General features: G+C 47.9%; 1 protein-coding gene across 2 annotated transcripts in view; it reads left to right on the top strand.

Annotated features, from left to right (window-relative positions):
* The first annotated feature begins 12,658 nt into the window (after positions 1-12,658).
* SERTAD2 (SERTA domain containing 2) overlaps positions 12,659-15,326 on the top strand; it is an 81,164-nt gene continuing 78,496 nt past the window's right edge. The window contains exon 1 of one of the 2 annotated variants that reach the window (XR_004779695.2): positions 12,659-12,986. The gene's annotated coding sequence lies outside the window, so the exon portion shown is untranslated. The remainder of the gene's footprint in view (positions 12,987-15,326) is intronic. The other variant, XM_035553080.2, reaches the window with a different exon arrangement.

The following is a 15,326-nucleotide window of genomic DNA, read 5'->3' as shown; positions in this document are numbered from 1 at the left end:
GGGGCTTCCCTGGCTGTTTTCCAAAACGCCCTGCAGCTGTGTCCAGGCAGGATTTTCTACCTGATTAAATATGCACTCTCTGAGGGAACTTCGTGACCTGAACTATCTCTTTAGGGCAGGTTTCAACTGCACAAAAGACATTGGTAGGAGTACAAGAAAGCTTAGGTAGATTTAGGGGTACAAAACCCTTCAGGGGTCTCCCAAAACCCACTGACATGCTCATGCGTGGGTGTTTCTCATTTGGGGCTTTCTTTTTGGCATCTCTAGCTCGGCAAAAAGAGAGTGACCACCACATCCCTGTCACAGCCATAGGCAAAAGCCCCAGGAGACTAGGTTAGTGCAGAGCTAGGTGTGGAATAGCTGCTCTCACGAAATGGCCGCGGGTTACGTGTCAGAGTGGAAAAACTTTACTAAGAGGTGCATTGTGCTGCCTAAAAATAACTACATCTTCTTTATCCAAACCACATCCCTCTGGAGGACTCCAGTATTTAAGCACATTTGGATGCTTAGAGGAATCCTAATCAGTGAGACATTTTGCTTTGGCCGCGGACCTCTCTGAAGTCACTCAGAAGCATATGCAGAGCTGATCAGAGAATTTGGCCTTCGCCCGTGCCCACGTGCTGCAGCAGCGAGTTTGCTGTTTTAGCGGTTTCCTTTAATCGGAGTGATCACTTCCATGCAGAGGGGCAAATTAAAATCCCCTGAACCAAGCTGTAAAAAGAAGCCCATGGCAAGGTGGGCAGGGCAGGACTCGTTGACATGTAGCAGGAGGCGCCCTTTGTCACCCATCTTCCAACCTGAGGTGGAAAACATCCCCTCCAGACACTGCATTTGCTTTTTTTTCAGGAGTGTTTGCCTGGAGGAAACAGGTTCCCTGGGCTCCAGTGTCTTCCCATGGGCTGTCTGCAGCATGCTTTGGAAGGAGGCCGTGCCACTGAGCTGGTGCCTCCAAGCTTGCTCCTTACCTTGCGCCAGTGCCCGGGGGATGTCCCATCGCACCAGGCTGCCAAACCCAAATCTGCTCCTACCTCTGCCAGCAACTCAGAAACACAAATAAATATCACACTGGACACATTGCTGAGCATGCGAACAAGCCTCATTCTCCTGGGATCTGCCTCACCCCTCGGTAGGACTCCCTGCACCTTCCTCTCAAGCAGGTGGATGGGATTCTGACCTGGAAGGTCAAGGTCCAGTTGAATCCAGCAGCTCCCAAATGCTCCCACTCCTCTCCCACCATCTCCCTTCTGGGACTGACCACCACTCTTCCCTGGCTCCTTCGGTGAGAGCAGACAATTCAAATGTTATTAAAACAAAATTAACAAATTGTCCCATGCCACTTCCAGTTTCTAAAGCGTCCCTTTTTATTCCCTGCAAGTGGTTTTTACTTCTTTAAATTTAAGATGGTGCTGGTCACCTTTGCTCCAAAAATACACAAAGCTGCTGCATAACTATTTTCCAAATAATTAATCTTTCCAGTGGAATAACTTAAAGCCCCACGTTTCCTGTTATGTTATACAGCTGCAATTTGTAACTAGAGATCCTGCGCTGCGCTACGTGGGCAGAGGGCCAAGGACATGGCGCTTTACCTACACAAGAGCTCTACATAAATAATCCTTAACCACAAGTTAAACAGTTAGGCACTGTTCGGTTCAAGAAAAAGGACAGGGAAACAAAAGCCTTTCTTCTGGTCGTCGTTGTTTCACAGTTCAGCGTTAAAATTTAGGTGGATGTTGCTGGTATTTTATTTTGCACGCTCCAGTGGCAGGGCATGCTTCTTTCTCATGTGCAGGCATTCGTGTGGCGGGGAAATGCGTCCTCTGTTCTACCACCAAAAGTGGTTTTATTGATTAATTCACGTTTCACACAAATCTTTTGTCTGTCATAAAGATTACAGCCACCTTCTTAGCTTATCTTCAAGATATGTCAGGCATAAATCCTTGCTTTCCTCCCCAGAAGCGGGGCTAACAAGATCCTACTAACTGGCAGCATGAACTGGGACTGCACCTGGATTTGTGGTGGCACAATGGAAACCAATTCCTCCCTTCTCCTCTGGGCCTTTTCTTTGCAGCCACATGCTGTTCAACCCGTGATCCTGATTAAAACAGCCCGTCAAGGGCTCACCTCCACCTTCCCCATGCAGGCTCTGGAAATCACCAAGTCTTACTCGCCACGTGCGTTTTGTGTGCCTCTGATAACAAAACCATGTGCGTTGGTGGGGTGGGGGAATGCGGAGCTTAGATGCAATAGTGGCAGAATTTATATGCATTAAAATTCATCCGAATCGTGCATACTACTCTTACACCTTCATGTGCTCATGTGTCACGTTCCCAAAGCTATCCCATCCCCGAAGACACAGCAATGCGCCTGGAGGAAGGTTGTGGTGGGATGGTAAGATCCACAAGCACCTAAGCCAGGTCAGCATCTAACTCCCCATGCTGTCAGTGGGATTTTACGTGTCTATTTGCACTTCCCAGCCCCTAAATATACCTGAAGTATCTAACTTGTGGTTAATAGGGGCTAATGCAAGCAGTACGGGATCACAGGTCCCCTGTGGGAGCAGGCATCGTCTGCTTGCCTCCTCTTTTTGGGGAGAAAATGAGGAGCCAGCAGGTGGGATGTGCTGCCCTGGTGCCTGGGGCACTCCACAACCCCATCATTCCCCAAACCAGCCCCTGCCAGCGTGGAAAAACCAAAGTTCCCACCACACCGGTCAGGAGGAGCCCATCAAGAGGGAAATGATCTGAAATGAGGCAAACTTGAACACGGCTTCCGCAAGGCGTGAAAATTATCTTGTTTCATGCTTAGAATAACCCCATTACTGCAATATCCTGAATGAATTATGCCAAACTTGCCATGCGCACACACAAAAAAAAATTTCCCTTTGGGCTACTTAACAACAGCGAGAAATTTCAGAAACGGAAGCTCCTGAAAAGAGGGAATTTGAATAAAAGTGTCCTTTGGAACGTAACTACAAAGTGGGTATCATACGGCTTTGATATTTTTAATGGCACTTCTCCTCCTCATTGTGAAATACAGTTCTTTTGTACCCGAAGACTCTTGAAAAGCTTAATCTTGCACGCATTGTGCTAAGGTATGCATTAGGAAACTCCTCAAATTAAGACCTCTTTGAGGAGCTGATCACTGCAGCGGCTGGGAAGGCCGGAAGAAAAAAGCAGCTCTGAAAAGGAAAATGATTTTCTCCCGGTGAGAGAGGAGTATTTATTGTAAACACAGACGGTGGTGTCTTACACTGCGTTATGAGCAACGGTGCTCGTGTCTTGATTTGTAGTGTCTGAGCACAGAGCTGGTTAATTTGCCACCCCTCAAGGCTGTCGAAGCACTGTTGGGTCAGAGGGAAGAGGAGGCTGTGTGCTCTTCCGTGGGCTGGGGTCCGAGCTCCAATGCCTGCTTTCTTGTGAGGGATCCAAGTGAAGAGTTTGTGTCTGGCTTCTTGGACACTGTAAGGAGCCATCCAGTTCCTGGCTAACTTTTTGGAAGCACTGAAGAGTTCCTGTTTTAGCCAGGATAGACCCAACAAGGACAAGAGCTGAGTTGAAGAGCATTTTTCCTGCCTAAATCTGGTCCATGCATCGTCTGTATAGAGAAAATCCCAACCAAAGAGCACTTAGCATCCTCCTTGTGTATGGGTAAACACATGAAGTTCTTGCTTTCTCCTGAGTCTGTCTTAGAGTTTTCCTCACGTGTGACAAAGCCACGAATGCTCTTTTAAGATCAGACTTATCCCAAAGACTGGGAGTACCACCTGGACACGGCTCCATGTCAGCACAACTCTTGCTAGAGAATCCCTGCTAAGTGTGATGGAAAAAAACTTTGAGCAGCTCTTGCACATCATCAGACACAGAAGAGACACGAATCCAGGCTAAACCTGGCTTTATTTTTTCCACTGCTAACAGAAATACATATTGTTTTGCCATGTTTGGTAGTTTCTCCCCAAAGTCGAAGCGACGGGTGGCCATCTGCTTGTGGCAAATGGGCAGAGAAGGATGGGGCAAGAAATGGCAAGGGCAGGATGAAAGATCACACACCTCTCAGGAAAAGGGGTGATGGACTGGTGAAAAAAAAAAGCAAACCAACCAAAAAGTAAAATAAACTTACAGAAACATGGAGGAGTTCCAGTAAAAGGGGAAAGAGAAACAATCTGGAAGCTGCCCGCGGCGCTGGGGACGGTATATTTAGTTAAGCCACTGGTACTTTCCTCCGTCGGGAAAAGTGACAATTGCAGGGCTTAGGTCTTAATCCAACAAGGGAATTTCGACGTGGGCTTATTTTTAAAGATGTGAGTAATCCTCACGGTTTCAGCTCGGAAAGGTAGACTCCAGTTTGTATCAAGCCTACTGCCGGGACAGACATCACTGTTAGGGGAAAAAAAAAAAGACATTCTGAACCTGTTTTGCTTGAGTCACATGTTTTATTTGTGCCTTCGAAAGTTGTATGTACCCGTACTAAAAACGTGGGTGCTAAAAACATGAAGAGGTGAAGGTCCCTACAACTGTGCCTATATCCAGTGCTGCCTGAGATGGCACCAAACCAAAAAGCCCTTCCAACGCATCCATTGGCATCTCCTCCTCGATATAGGACCTGTCGGGAGCAGGGCAAAGTCTCCATCTCTGAACAGAGAGCCTGGCCAGACGTTTCACAGCAGGAATTTCATTCACTGGACCTTAGGCTGGGGTTCTTTCTGCACCCATCCTTTCGAAATAGTAACAAACACCAAAGTTTTGAAGCTTCAGCTTCGCTTTGGACACTGGGACGTCAGTGATGCTTGGGTGCTTTTGAAGCTCAGCTCGGTAGGGAGTTTTTCCTGGGGGGAGATGATCCTGTTCCCTCTTTTTGGCAATTTTTCACTACTTCAAACACTTCTGACTGCCCTGATGTGGCAGAGACCACCATGTGCTGCTCCTTACGTGCTCTCCAAGGAGAGCCCCAAATCTGGGAGAATTTACTGTGGTCCTTGAAAAGGAGCATATCCCACATGTCAGCCTGGCAGCTTTGCCTTTAGCAGGTCCACTTTCGGACAAGTTGATGCAGACAAGATGCTCATCAGCACATTCCTCTGCTTCTTTCTGATGGATTGATGTAAGCAAATCCTAATAAGAATAAGGGATTGTATCAAAAAATAGAGAAATAAAGCAGAGTCAAGATGCTCAAAAATACCTCAGTGTTGCAAATGAAAAAAAAAAAAAAAAAGGAAAATGACTGGAATACCATTTTGTTTAATAAAAAAAGCCTCCATTTGCATTATATGGCCTTAGACACGGGTTCTTTGCAAGAAGAGCCCCAGCACAGCTTGCAGCACCTGGGGGCTGCTGCTGGGGGCTCACAGAAGAAGCAAGGGGGCCATCTCTGGTAGCGTGTGGCGGAGACAAGGACAGAAACACCAACTCAAAATCCCCTCTGGCACCCCTCCGACCTCTGCCTTTTGCCCCCTGCGAGGGCAACGGGACCTGGAAGGCCCTTTGCAACGCCTGCACGAGGCCAGCAGCATCCTTGGGACGCGTGGTTCATTTTTCCCCCCCTCTCCAAGCTTGGGGCCGGCGAGCAGAGGAAGAGCGGGGAGGGCCGGCATGACGCACCCCATCGGCATTAGAAGACTTCAGCGGCTATTTATAGGCCCCCGCCGACCGCAGAAAGCTCTCGGCCTCGCTTTTTCCTCCCTCCCTCTCCCTCCCTGGCTTCAGCTCAGCGTGCGGGGGGAGCGAAGGAAAGGCTGGAAAGCAGCCGCTGTGCCCGAGTGTGACATTCCCGAGCACGGCGAGGATTTCGGCCCCTCCGCTACTGGAAGCGCCCGGCACATCCAGTCCGAACTAATTAATTTCAGCACACTGGCTTTCTGGCCTGGTGCTCTTTCCTCCAGCTTTTTTTTTAATTTGGATTTCTTTCTCTTTTTTTCTTTTTTTGCTTCTTTTTATTTTTCCCCGCCGTCTTTGCACAGTTTCGCTTCCCAGCTCCTGGCACAGGCTCGTTTATTCCTCGGCACGGCTGGATAAACACCGCGCAGCGCAGAGAAGGGGACCTTGCTATCGGGCAGGGCCAATTTTTCCTTAATTCCTGCCAAGCCCTCCCCATCATATCCCCTTCAATACCTAGCCCGAGCTACATCCCTCACTTTAGCCGTCCTTTACACCTTCGGATACCCTCACAACTGCAGGGGCAGCCTGTAGGGGCTGTGCTCCTCGTGATCTGTTGCCCTTTCCACGCACACATCCCCAGCTCCACGAGGTCCACAAGGGCTGAGCTGAGCTGCGGACGGGAACAGTCCAGCACTGCCCCTGCACCCCTCCTGCACACCTCTTCGTCATGGTGACACAATTTGTCTCCCATCGCTGTCACGGCAGCGCTCACCCTCTTGGCACGCAGGCAGCATTTGGAAGCAGGAATAAAAAATTCGGCACACCTGTGTCTGGGCAGCGAGGCAAAAAGAAGGAGTCCTGTCCGTGACAAAGCTGATGGAGAAGCAAAGCCATTTATAATCACTCCAGCGAAGTGAAAAATCGAGGTCACTGGAGGTGCGCATCCACTCTTTTTTTTTTTTTTTAACAAAACAATGCCGATTTTCACAATATTTATTGCCAGCGTCATTTCTAGCAGAAACACTCCTGTATGAATGCAGGCCCTCGGGTTTACAATGGAGGTAAGGCAAGGCAAGTGGGTGAATTAAATCCGTAGCGAGATGCTCTCTTCTGCTTTCGTGTCGAATTAACCATTGCCCTGCCTGTGAGGCTGTGCTCCTTGCGGCTCCATCAGCGCTGCAGAAAGAACGCAATCGAGGGGCTAGCGTTTTTTGGGGTGCGGAGAGATGAGCCTTATCTTTAAGTAAATCATTTTACCACTCTGTTTTTGTGCCCGCCATATCGATCCAGGCTGTAGCCTTTGGGGTTGTCACCCACTGCCAGGGTATGTACACTCCCCGTGGGCTGTGGGGCTTCCAGCTCTGTCGGTGAACAAGCAGATGTTGAAAAAGGATACAGCTATTTCAAGAGCTATGTCTGAATTTAGGAATGTTGCTTAATTTTTGGCTTCCGAACACGGGAATACTACTTCCTCTACAAGCTCATCCTTCTGAAAACTGGGTTAGGGAAAGAAATTGGTTCTTCTCGACCTGGAGATGTCCCAGCCCTGCCCCGAGAACTGGGCGTTCACCCTTGAAATTTGGGATAAACTGGTAAAATTCCGGGATGCTTCTGGAAGGCTGTTTTCAAATCAGGTCAGAACCAACCGCCTGCACAGGAGAAGTTAGTTTTATTCCTCAGTTTTCGGTTCCTTAGTTTGGGAGGCACTTTCACAAACTCTAAAAGCAAATTATCCCTCCACCAGCACAGATCTAGCCTTGACCTTTCCGTAGTGTAATTAAAATTTTAGAGCGCTTTGCCAGATTGCCATATGTCTAAAATTGTTCCTTTCATTTCTACCCTGCTTTCTGCCAACTCCAACGTGTAAGGAATTGGTGGTCACAGCTCACAATAAATGTCTGCTCATTTTCATGCATTAAAATCCTGATTTTGAGGGACCTGCAGCTCGAGCTGAACAAACATCACATAGGATACGATTTGCTCTCGAATTTAGCATGCTTGTCCACATGCAGCTTACACTTTCTCTGAATTTCTGTGCACGAAATTTTCTCACCGAGTATTTCCTAAAACTCCAGCTTGTCCTCACGGACCACACAAAAGCACCTCTGCTGTAAGTATTTAACGTTTGGCATCCGACGGAGGAGGTGTGCTGAGATCCTTGGTTTTTATTGCATTTATGCCCATGTCCCAGCTTTGCTGCTCCACTCCTAAGCAGGGAAAAAAACAAACAAACAACCACCACCATGTGGCCTCTGCCCCAGACGTGCTGCAGTTGGATGACAACTGAAAGCATTATATCAGAAACATTTGTAAACCAGGCAATGACGCTGTTGGAGGAGAAGTACTTTTATTTATGAAGACAGCTGAACTTTCAGATCACTTGAGACGCTGATGTTTGGCAGTGCTGGGCAGGGCATCAGGCATAGGTGCAGCTTCCAAACACGTGTGTACATGGCATGGTCTAGGGATAAAAACTTCCAGGTTCTTTTCCTCTGCGTAACGGAGGGTCTTCTTTCTTGTAAAGAGAGCTCTGGCACTCCTCTCTTGGTCTTTTCCTAAATGAAGAGCTCAGGAACGTGATGCTAAACTGTGGAGTGTGTGTATCAGCCTGTTTATGTGCCAGCGGTAATGACGTTGAGCTCAAATCTCAGCCTTTCAAAATGCACAATTACACTCCATGTCCTGCAATAAAACTGCTAATTTTCATCCAACTGTTTTGAAAGAGACACCTCTCTTAAGAAAAGCAAGTACTTTCCACTGCTATACCTTTGTTCCCAGTTCTACCTAACACCTACATCAGAGAAAACAGAAAGGAAAAAAAAAAAGTACTAGAAATGCAAAGCAAAATGTTTAAAGCGGCAGTTGACACTGTCTCGGTGCACAGTATTGTTATTTCTTCGCTGAATTCAGATGGTCGCCAAGAATCTGCAATCTTGTTGCAGCTGGACAGTGTTTATAGACATATGGCAGAGGATGGTTTTCAAAGGAATTTAAATATTGCAGGGAGCGGTTTTATATTCCAGGGCCCCAGGTTTGCTTTGTGATAGCGGTTTACTTTCACTGTTGCTCAAGAAAGGAGCTCTCTGTTCAGAGGGAAATGAAGAAGGTGTGAAGTGAACAAATAAAATGTTAAATTTTCCATCCCTGGCATAGCAGAGGAATAGGAAACAGCGTGGCAGCAAAAAAAGACGAGGCCAGAGAGACAGGAGAGATACATGACCTGAACAAATCAAGTCATATAATGCTGTTTTACATTCCCTGAGTCAATGAACATAAATTAACACCCGGTAAGATGACTGTGTTTTTGAGATAAAATTTTGCCTTCCATGAATACCCTCTAAAATGGGCTTAAAAATTCTTTCCATAAACATTTCTAGCCGCTAATCTAATAGACTGGAATGTTTTCAAAAAGCAAACACAGCTGAAGGAAATTTGCTGCTTTTATTCATTTATAAGGGAATATTTGCAGGTTTTTGAAGGTATTCCCCGAGGTCAAGAGTAAGTAAACAAACTTATTTTGTAAACAGCTGTGGTGCAGTAAAAGCGCCAGGGGTTGAGGTCTTTGTGCGAAACGATTGACCAAATGCTCTCAGGTCTATGATGGCCACCAGAAAGGGGTGCAAGAGTCTGAGTAAGCCACAGCACCACGCTCAAGGTACGCCTGGATGCAATCGGGGAGGGATCTGGCCCCTCTCACCCCTGGTTTGGGCTTTGAAACCTCAACTTCAAGGGCTGCAGGGGGAATTACTCCTGGTTTGCAAGGGTGGCAGAGCCGTGTGGGACCTACTCATGCACCTTGAGCAGACCTGCGCAGTCCCTGTGCCCGTGCAGCATTTCCATTCCTCCTTTCAGTTTTGTGGTTTGTTTCTTTCAGTTTAATGACTTCTGTAGAAGCAGCTGTGGAAACCTTAAGGGGAGCTGGAGCCAAAACTCAGACACACTACCTTCCTCCACAGTTTTGCTCCACTTACAAATTATGGAGGGCGAGCTACTGAATTTCCAGGCCAGGGACAAGAATCGTCACTGCCGAGTTGATCCTCGCCTAAACTGCACTGCACTAGTCTAATCGCAAGTGGGTTTGAAGCAGTTTAATGGAAATGGTGTAATTTTAACAGCTAACTTGGTTCAACTCAGGAGTAGCTTGACCAAGCTGAAACAAGCCTGCTCTTAACCTACACACCGACCTAACAAAATCAAACTAAACTGCCTCAAACTGAAACCACCTTCGGCAGCAGGCCGTGTTCTCAGACTTTTCTCTGTAACGGTGAGATTGAGATTTTCAAAGTAAAAGCTGAGATCTTCATATAATTGCTTCCTTGCCTACATTGTCCCTGAAGAAAAAACTGTGCTACGCTGGGAAAGCCGCGTCACCGCGACAATGTGAAATATTACCTTGGTTGCTTTCTATGGAAGCACACTCGCAAAGCCCCCCTAGTAGGTTGTAGCAGCAGAGCAGGATGATTGCTTATAGACTTTCACCCTCTAGAAGCAATCGTGCCCAAATTCACGAGCTGTTTTCTGTCTAAATTCTGCTAAAATATTACCTCTCAAGAACACACAGCTGCAAAAAGACCATCCACCCTGAAACTCCCACCCCTTTCAGTTCTCTGAAGAGGGTACGTGTGTGCATATATATATATGTGTGTGTGCGTACCAGTGAATGCTAAATACTCTGTTCATCATTTTATTTGCTGAATTGCACAGAATCTGATGCAAAACCATGTTTTGTGCTGTGTTCAGAAGTCACTAAGCATGAATCAGGATGTAAGCACTGCTGAAGACTGCAGAACCTTGCAAATATTCTAACCTCTTACTATTATTGCAGGAAAAATTTATAAGACAGGTCTTAAATTCTCTGCTTTTGCTACCAATACAAATATGGGGATCACTTGTGAAAATCCTTCAGTATCCCCAACGATTAGCTGCAGTGAATCCTTTAGTCGAAGTGCCTTGGGTTTCAATGTAAACAGGTCTGCGTAAAGCAAAATACATGTTTGTATTTGTAAATTTTAATGCAAATGGAGAGAAGAGCAAAAAGCAGCATGTGTAAAACAAAACACAATAAAATAACAGTATGGTGGATTTGGTTTATTCTAATCCAAACACAATTAAAGCAAGAGCATTTAGAATAGCACAGCTCAGCAGATTCCAACAGGAATGGAAATATTAGTCAACAAAAAGTTTTATTAAGGTGCAAGCCAGGGTGGGGGCTGGAGAAGCCTTCAGATGCTTTCAAAGCAGACTGATGAAATGGAGAAGTTGGGGTAGTTATTAAACAACATTCCTGTCCTAATTTTATCTCAAACAGAATTCAAAGATTTATGGCTTCATACAGCTGATGAGCTGAGCAGTGCTACAGCCCAAGCAATTCTGCATGTAAGAAATCCTTGGACCACCAGCATGATGAAGATGGTGTCGGGAGAAAACTGAGATGCACAAAGCCAGACGTGTTTCATAGCATCTGTGGGTAAAATTAAAATATACCCATAGTAATAGCTAATTTCTTAAACTTTGATGAGCTGTGTGCCATCGTTAAATGCTCAGGAAAGTGTAAGACCCCAACTTACTGGTCTTAGTTTTCTTTCTGTTTCATACTAGAGAATCTTGAGTGTCATCCATCCCAGATTTCTTGAAGACAGCTAGCAGGATTATGCCATAGATGCTGAGACAACCCTGCATTGTGTTTTTTTTTCTTTTTGTGGGATTCAACATTGCTGCTTCAACTGGGGGACTGTGAAATCTTCCCTCCGGCTTCCCAGCCCTCAATAAAAGCGACCAGGAATAACCTACTATTTCTAAAGTGGAAAACAAGAACAAATTATTGCAGGTTACAGTTTTTTCAGCTCTTCATTTAGCGTGGAGGCTAAAATAAGAAAAAAAGACTGTAAATATAGCAGTCTGTTCAGGGAATAAGTTTTGAAAGCAAAGAAAACAAAGCGTGTATTTTTGCAGCCAGGGAAAACGCCGGAATAGTCCCTGATTCTGATAGACTTATGTGAGGTAACGCAATGATGTGATCAGCTGTTTTACTGGAAAAAAAATAATAAAAGAGTTTAAGAGTTTGTGTGAAGGGGGGAAAGGCAATTTGAGTATCTCGTTTCCTTCACCAAGACTAAACGCCTGGTAGGGCTCCAGCGCTTGTTGGGAACTCCTAGCAGGCACTACTTCCTCGCTCTGCCCAAAATAAATTCCTCCAATATTAATCATTCGCGAAGGCAGCATTGCGCTTTTCTTTCACAGGGCTGATACCGCTCTTATCTGCCGGCTCCTCCCAGCAGCGCAGCAGGAACTGCTCTTTCGCAGCGCAGCCTGTCAAGGCGATCACTTTCAGCATTTTTTTTTTTCCCTTCAAATTTTGACGGAACGCCGGAACCCGCTTTGTTCTCTCAAAACCTGACAAAAAAATATAAATAAAAAAGGGGGTATAAGCAGCGGGACGTGGATCCGAGACACCTTTCGGACCCCAAAAGCCCCGGCTCCCCCCTCATCCCAGCCCCGCCTCGCTGAGATAATTCCCGCCCGCCCGGCGCCCGCCCGCACGCCGCCGGCTGAGGTGACCCCGCCCGGAGCCCGCCCGCCCGCCGCCTCCAGTCACGCTCCCGCCCCCGCCCTGCGTTACCAGCTCTCCCGGCGAGCCCTCCCGATTGGTCCGCGCCGCGCCGTCCATCAAGCCGCCCCGCGATGCTGATTGGAGGAGGCGGCAGGCCAAGCCGCAGCGCCCGCCCCGCGGGGGGTCCCCCCGGCCCTCCCCGGCACTTCGCGCAGTGTCCTCAGAAGACTCATTGGGCCGAGCGGCGCTGGAGGGAGAGGGGGGCGCGCCTCGCTTCCCATTGGCCGGTTGCCGCGTCAATCCACCGAACACCCGCTTCTCATAGGGCAGCGGGGGCGGCGGGGGCGGGGCGGGGCGGTGCCCGGCGGGCCCGCCCTGTGACTAACTCCCGTGTGTGAGTCACGGCGCGGCCCGGCAGCGCCGTTAAATGCCGTGTGCGGGCGGGCGGGCGGCGCTGCCTGGGCTGCCGCCGCCTCCTCCTCCTCTTCCTCCTCCTCCCCCCGCTCCGGTACCCGGCCGGCGGGCCGCGCCTGTCACCCTGTCACATCCCCCCCCGCGGCCCCCAGTCCCCCCGCAGCTCGCCCGCCGCCTGCCGAGCCCCCGCAGCGGCATGGGATAGAGCAGCGCTCCCTCAGCGCCCGGCTGCCAGCTCCTCGCTCCTTTTAACCCCGTTTTTTCTATAAAAAACCCTCATTTCTCCCCCAAACACACACCTCTCTCAAACCTCCTCGCCCTCCCCGTGCCGTGCGGGCGCCCCCCGCCCCGTTGTGCCGCCCTTTTCCCCTCAGCGCACCCCCGTCCTCAACGGTCCCCAACGGTCCTCGCCGCGGAGCCCCCCGGAGCGGGTGAGTGCCGGGCTCGGCGGCTCGGCTCGGGGCCGGGAAGGGGTCGAGGGGGTCAGGGGGAGCCTCAGGGGGAGCCCCCCCGGAGCCTGGAGGTGTTCTGGGGTGCGCAGCGAGGGCTGTGTGGAAGTTTTGTTTTTTTTTTTCGGGGGTTGTGAGGGGCTGCTTAGGGCTGGTTTGGTCGCGAAACTAAAAGAATAAAAAAATAAAAGGGTGAAAATCGCGCCGTGCTGACCGCGACGCGTTTGGTCTCCGTGAGGGGAGCGCTGAGGTGCGAGGAGCAACTGAAAGTTGTTGGGGGTCGGGGGGAGGCTCTGCCCCGGCCCCGTTGCCTGTGCCCTTCCCTGTGGGCAGGGAGAAGTGACCCCAGACACCCCTTTTTTTCCCTTAGGTAGCCCCAATCTTCTCGCCCAGGTGTTTGGGTGTGGGGAAATAAGCGTGTGGTAGCTTCGTGTCGTGGTCCTGAGCAGGGGGAAAGTCCTGCTGGCGGCTGGGGCTGAGGCTGGGGGAGCTCAGTGTGGAGTTGTCATGTCTCTATTTCACTGCCATTGATTTTTCTTGAGGTATTTTTAGAAATGTGAATGTGGTGTACGTTCTTGTGTGGCGTGCAGTCAGGGTAGCTAAAATAAAACAGATACATGGAAAACCCCAGCAAATAGAGCACTCTTTCCACATGCAGAGCTTCTGTAGCTTTAGCGCTCTGTCGGGCTTAGCTGTTAATGTTAGCTGCTTGTATTTTGTAACTCATATCATACGGAAACTGATTGCTGACTTGAAGGCTTACTGGATCTCACAGCACTCCCAAATTGTCTTTCTCAGGCACATGAAAATTAAGGAGACGTGTACTGAACTTCTGTTAAAAGGAAAAGGCCAGCATCTTTCTGAGGGTCTTCCATGTGAAGTCTTTTTTTTTTTTTTTTTAAGGCAAATACTCTTGTAAGGTGAAGTAAAGTATGGCTTCAGTCAGTAGGTGCTTAAGTAACAGGTCAGTAAATTTCTAGAGGAAATGAAGTCTTTAACAAATCTCGGCTTGTATCTATAAAGAGGGGAGGGGAGCAAACAAACAAAAATCCACTCTGAGGTGGTAAGAACCCTAAATACAAAATCAGCCCTTAGCAGTATCCGTGGGAGTAACTTGCCCAGTATATCCTAAACCTTCCTAAATATCTGCCGCTTTCCCCTTTACCGTGGGGTCCTTGAGCTGCGGTCTCTTCAGTCAGTATGAAGCAGGCCTGTCTCTCCTCTGGTACTAGTTTAACACCAGTGTGACTCCATTAACTTCAATGGAGTGGATTTGCATGAATGTGAAAAGTAATGAAGAAACCCGTGTTTTTAGAGAGCCTCCAGAGCAGTGACGTGATGAGCTCTGACTTCCTCTCTCACCAGACCCAGTTCTGCCACCCTTACTCACAGGAGTAGTACTTTACTGCACGAGTCCTCCCTGTGATGATGCTTGTGTGACTGCGTGTGCACCATGGCACCAGCCTGGCTGAATGAGAACAGCAGCTGGTTTTACAGCTTTTTTTTCTCCCCCTGAAATGGGAATGCATTAGCTGACTTTTTCTTGGGTTGGGAAGAAAATTTCAGAGGTCTTTAGGTAAAGCTGCTCTCTCAAGTGACCATACCAAAAGTAACCATTGAAGACCTCTGTGCTTCTGGTAAAACAAGCAAGTTCTACGTTTTCTGTGTGTTTAGCTTTCTCTTGTTGCTATGGAAAGTAGAAAAATGATTGTCGCAGAAGTCGTTATCTTGTCCTGAAATTCCTCTGTGCCTGAGGGAATCCATACCTACATGCAGTGTTCAAGCTGTGGTGTTTTTTTGTCTCCCAAAAAAAAAACCAACCCAAATTCATGTTCTGTTGTTTAAATGTTTGCTCTTGAAATCATTGGTGGCAGGATCAGGCCCTCAGTTTTTTTTCTTTAAAGCAGTTGGTGGTGGCTTGTATGTGATGTTGTAGAGAGATAGTGGAGATAGTATTATCTGGAGTGTCCACAGCTCAGCTCCACTGCCCTGTTACAATCTCAGAAGAAAGCGCTGTGCTAACCCGCCTGTAAAGAAAATAGTTCTAACAAACCAGGGCTCTCTTCTGCCTTTACTCTCTTATTTATAAATATCTCTTGAAAGATCTGTTGATACTCTTTCAGAACAAGACACAATTCTTTCGTGTTTGTTTCATGTTTTCATTTCCTTGTGTGACTGTGTTCATTGCTAAGCTTTTGTGTCACTGATTGAGATGTTATTGTAATTAACATTAATTATGCAAACTAGATTGTTTTTAGAGGCTCTTCAACTCCGTATTGATACTGTCAACTTGTTTGTTTGTTAAACAAAAATCCACACATT

The sequence above is a fragment of the Cygnus atratus genome, chromosome 3 (genome assembly GCF_013377495.2).
Source record: "Cygnus atratus isolate AKBS03 ecotype Queensland, Australia chromosome 3, CAtr_DNAZoo_HiC_assembly, whole genome shotgun sequence".
Classification (NCBI taxonomy): Eukaryota; Metazoa; Chordata; class Aves; order Anseriformes; family Anatidae; genus Cygnus; species Cygnus atratus.
Note: the sequence above shows the minus strand (reverse complement) of the source record. Positions and strands in the feature narration are given on the sequence as shown.